At 28.1% G+C, this 5,733-nt stretch overlaps 1 long non-coding RNA gene across 1 annotated transcript; it reads right to left on the reverse strand.

Annotated features, from left to right (window-relative positions):
* Positions 1-676: 676 nt before the first annotated feature.
* Positions 677-1,744, reverse strand: LOC132804543 (uncharacterized). The gene is made up of 2 exons (XR_009639736.1): positions 1,435-1,744; positions 677-1,130 (listed from the first exon to the last, which is right to left on the reverse strand). It is a non-coding gene; the product is annotated as an uncharacterized LOC132804543 (long non-coding RNA).
* Between the last annotated feature and the right edge of the window lie 3,989 nt (positions 1,745-5,733).

Genomic DNA, 5,733 nt, shown 5'->3' on the forward strand with positions numbered 1-5,733 from the left:
ATTTACTAGCTGGTACATGTCATTAATTAGATTATGTAAATAAAAAAGAATAAAAAGAATAAATAAATCTTGACAATTTAAATATAGCTACCATATATCATTATATTTTTAAAAGCTTAGATGTGGTAAGAATGTTGATCCTACAAATTATTAATATATATATATATATATATATATATAAACACTTTGAGACAAAGGAAACAAATTATGTATTTTGATTTTCTTAGGAATTAATTAACCAAAATAATTAAAAAAAAACATATGGTCGTTTTTATTTATTTATTTTACTAACTAATTGTATTAAAAATAGTATTTGTTAGAAAATATTAATTAAATAACTATTATATTATTCCACTCAAAGAAACAAACTCTTATATTACTATGAATTTGTAGATAAGCATTATATTATATAAAATAATTTTAATTGGAGATAAATGGTAGATGAACAATATACATATGCATATCTAAATGAAAAAAAATATATATGTAGTATTAAAATCAAGAAGAGAAATGAAAAAAATTTAAAATTTGGATAACACTCTAGTGTGAGGAGAAAGGGATAGGTGCATTCCTACATTTACACTCTAGTAAGGACAAAAAATAAAATATTACGAAAGAAAAAAAAATTTTGAGGAGGCATGTTCATGTGGGTCCGCCATGACTGTCACCCTTTCACTTTGTTTTTTCAATCATATCAGCTTCACACAAATTTTGGACAATTTCATTGAAAAATATTTTTAAATAACCATCTAACATTATGTCCTAAAAAATTTGTGGCAATTCACAAATTGGAAATGCCGTCAGAAAAGCGAAAAACTTTAATAGGCCACAATACATGGTACGAAGTCCAACATTTTGACATGTGGTCTCTTGTAATTTTTTAATTAAAAAAATAAAAAGAAGCACTACCATCTTTTCTATTCCCTTTTCACTCCATATACTTTTTTTTTTGCCCTTTTTTATTCTTAATTAAGAGGGACGTGTCACATGTGCCGCGATGTCAGTTGACCATCGTACCATATGGACAAGTACAATGGTTTTACTGGTTTTTCTCCTTACGGCCAGCCCCGATTCATCTCTGTTCTAAAGTTGTAGCCTGATGAGATCGAACTCATGGCCCGATTAAAAGTCTTCACCCAGTAAATAAAATTCATAGAAACCAAAAATTCTAACGTTAATTTTTGTCACTGCATTTAGATTTTTCATTTTTTTCTTTTTTTTTTTTTTAGTTGAAAACAGTACATTAAGATGATACAACTAATAATAAAAGGAACAAAAACAAAGCATACGTGTCAAAGGGGGGGAAAAAAAAAATCAATCAAAGATATGTTGATCGAAGCCATAAACATCAAATAGTCCATGAAATTGGACAAGAGAAAAATAAATAAGTAAATAAAAACTAAGAGAAATTTCATGGTAGATAAGATGACTGACCGACTTTGGAAGCAAAGTGGGGAGTCCTTTGATGCCGCAAGGAGGGAACTGGCTTGCTATCGTTTCACTGACTTGCTTTCCTGCCGCAAGTCGATGTGATGAGTGAAAGTGGTAGTGATAGTGGGAATTGGGAAGTTATTTATAGAAACGAAATGGTAAAAGACAGAGGCACAGCCCTTTCCTGGCACCGTCCTCCTGCTTCTATGAACAAGGATCTATACAAAGAGAAAATATTTACTAGGCCAGGCGTACCACTACACTAATAAGCCCAGCCAATAGAATCATGACAATTAATTTACCAAAAAACAAAATGGAATCATGCCAATTAGTTAAGATTGGCAACTTCCTTCGTTATCATATTCCTCTCCCTCTCCCCCCCCCCCCCCCCCCCCCCCCCCCCCAAAAAAAAAAAAAAAAAAAAAGCATCCTTTCATTTTATCTTTTCTCAGCAATAAAAAATGTTGTTCATTACCAAATATAAACCATCAAAATAAGAAAAAAACAGAAAAAAACATATGTTATTTCATTAACATATATAGGTGATAATGCAAAAAAGTGATTTACTAGTTATATAATAGCATATGTGATAACCATTGATACGGTGGTAAATCTTATACTAGTGCCTTGTGGCAAAGCCACAACTTTCTAAGCAAATATTCAACGTTCTGAAAAATACTTAAAACCTACAGATAAAATATCTGCATTTACTAGAAAATAGAAGATGCATATAAAAAACAAGTTAAACTAAAGATGTGTTTAAAACAAGCTAAACTAGAGATGTGTTTATGTAATATATCCTATTGGAAATAATTTTAGTTTCATCTTTAACTATTGTTTATAAGCTAATTTTGTTAAATTTATTGGAAAATTTGAAGAATACTACTAAAATGACATTAAAAAAATAGTTCAAAAAGCAATGTGATACTTTTTAAACTTTAGGAATAAAATACAAAATATGTAATAGTTCAGTGATACAAAATGTATTTAATCATTTTTTAAATCTATTTAATCAATTTTCAAACAATGTATTTTCATTGCTTATCAATTTCCATAAGATCAATTTATTAACATATTCAACTTGCTTATAGGAATCATATCATGCCCTTTATTTTATTTATTTCTTAAAATTATTCAATTTATAAAAGAAAAGAAAAGCATAGGAAGAATAGTAAACTTGTTTCGTATATGTAGAAATTAATAATATTATGTGGTCAGACTCGTATGGATAAAAATCAATATCTTAATTTGCAAAAAATAAAAAAAAAAATCAATAACTTGTTGAATATTTTGGATATAAACCAAAATTTTGGTTTATGAAAGTTAATTATTATCTTTAATGCATCTCCTGCTTATGAACTGGATTGGTGGAGCTGTTAGCCTGTTAAAAAAATTTATTATAGCCCTTAAACACAAACTATAGCAAAATTCCATTATTTCGTTTATGAGTCGCATATACCATGAAATACTTTCACAAAAATGTCTATATATTCTCGTAAGCCACTTTTGAGCCTTAAAATAAGAAGCCTTCTTCAAAAAGTTATAAATTACGCTAAACAGAGCTTAAATAAGTTGGTTATAGAAAATAATAGAGTTCTAAATTTATATGCATACAGTTATGACACGGTAATTTTACATTATTTAAATATGTTTTACTATTCAAAACTAAAACATATAAATTCATTTAAAAAAATAATAATAATTCTAAAATTATTAAAATATTTATCAAATTTATTTAAGAAATGATATGGCAAATTATATGGTAACATTTAGTTATTTTATTTTTTTAACTCATTTGTCTATTCAAAGATTTATTTTTTCATAGTTAAATAATATATATATATCAATTAATAATATTTTAATATATACCGTTTGGTAAATAAATTTAGTAAATATTTCCATACATGTAATATTTCAATTTTTATTTTTTATTTTTTTTTTATTGATAGATTTGGAATGCATGCATTTAGGTGGAATTAATAAATGACCAAAATCTCAATTAATTTATCTTTCATTGCCTTAATTATATTTTCAATAATATAGAGGGGAAAAAAAAAAGCTATTGGCCGCAAAATTAATTTTTTCTTTTTTTCTTTCATACAATTACTTTAAGATGGAGTATTTCATATAATAATTACAAACGAGAAAAGCAATACGATGCAAGAATGCAGATGACATGTCCTTTATTACACCTCAATTATTTGTTCCCCCCGCCCCCCCACCCCAAACCAACCCCCCGGTCCCCCCGGAACGACACGAGTAAGGTGAATCACGTTTGACCATTAAACCTCCTTTTAGCAATACATGACACTGTGTCAACAAGTGATTGTCCGTCAGTTCATTTCTCCTAACATAGGTGCATGTCTCGGTCTTCGACCAGTTCGAGTTAGACTCATGTGAATGCGACATTATTATTATTATTATTATTATTATTATTATTTATTTTTTTAAGAGCTCATAACTTTATGTTTGGGAATTGCCACAAATCAAGGAACCAGATTTTTGAAAATTAGTTTCGATAATTAATTCTTAGAAATCAATTTCACGGCAAAACTTTTTTCTAAATTTATCAATTTTAGAAAATATTACTTTTTTTTTTTTTGTAAAATGAAAAATAATTTAGCAAAGGACAAATTATTAGGGTCGTGACCCCAAGCCTAATTGAATATTGATAAATTTCGCAGCATAAATTAAGTTGAAAACACATGGAAATATAGATAAAATTTTGAAACTAAATTCCTTTTTCTTGGTAATCAAATTAGATGTTTTCTTTCCAACAATCTAGAAAAAATTTTGATGGGACGGATACAAGGTGCATTTTACTCATGTCTAGTTATGGGATCCACAAGTAAGTAAGGCACATTTATTCCATCAAAGTCTAAATCTAACCTTATCGCTTTGTCATCTAACTTTATTACTTTCTCTTTCTTATTGGTTCTTGAATTTAATGGTCCATTAATTAAGTTGTTGGCTCATTCTACGAATGGTTTTATCTGTCTTAAGTGCTTCATACACGTGGACTAAATTATATATGTTTCGTATAGTTTTTTTTCTTTTTTATCAAAAAGCTCTATTTAGAGCCAAAAGCTCTTTTTGCAAAAAAAATACAAAGTGTTTAGTGGCAGCTAATAAGTTTTAAGCTGTTTTTAAAAAAAAAATCCAAATTTTAGTGTCGGTTTAATATAACTTTTTTAAATACCTTTAAATTATATCAAATTCAACATTTTAGCCTTTAAATTTTATTTAAAAAATGAAAAGACTAAGTAACCCCTTAATTTTTTTTCTTGACATGCATCGTTCAAAATGGTCAGGAAAGGGACCCCAAAAAAAAAAAAAAAAAAAAGCTTAAAGACTATGTCTACAGAAGAAATCTGAGTTTAAGAATTAAGTGCAAAAAAAAAAAAAAAAAAACTCAGAGATTAAAATATCAAATACTATATAATTTAGGAGGCATCTGCACAATTGTTTTAAAAATAAAAAATAAAAATTTTGACAGTACAACAATTGAGACATGCATGCGACGATCCAGCATAAACCCTGTGCCCTATGATGCCAACTTTGCTGAAATATTCCACGCCTAACTTTCTTTTTTATTTTTTTTTTTTGATAGAAAAATTCCATGCCTAAGTTTTGAACTATGTATATGCTCCACTATCTTTGGAGCGTGGACTACAAGTTTAAAAGTCTTTTCCTTTTTCTTTTCTCTCTCTGGTGTCATCGGAAATGAAACGCACAGATTGTCTTATTTTGTTATTTCTCGCATAGCAATTTTATCTTTGAAAGAAGTTTCCATAGCATCATTTATATCATCTTGGCGCAAACAATATAACATCACATGCATCAACGTGGGTGAAATAAGATAACGTTATTATTAGTTAAATCATGGCATTGATTTGAACCACCACCAATTTCTTATACCTTCAAAATTTCAAATGATTTATAAGTATACATCCTATTTTCAACTTTTTTTCACATTTTTTTTTCCCTTTGTGTTACATAAGCAGGCTGTAAACACATTTTTGAACATGGAATAAATGGTTCCTGCGGCAACAATCGAACTGCTTCCTTAAGCGCAGTTCGAAACCCTCTTTTTTAATATAAAACATATGTAACATATATGGAAAAAGTGAAAGAAAAAAAAGAAAAAAAAATAGAGAAAAATACAGGATGCCTAGCCATTATTGCCTATATAAGCTTCCCATTGTTTAGGAGGCTATAGCTGCCTACATACATATAAATAATAATAGAATTATCAAATTCATTATAATCATTCTTTAACATATTAAAAATTTTCACGAAATT

This window comes from Ziziphus jujuba, chromosome 7 (genome assembly GCF_031755915.1).
Source record: "Ziziphus jujuba cultivar Dongzao chromosome 7, ASM3175591v1".
Classification (NCBI taxonomy): domain Eukaryota; kingdom Viridiplantae; phylum Streptophyta; class Magnoliopsida; order Rosales; family Rhamnaceae; genus Ziziphus; species Ziziphus jujuba.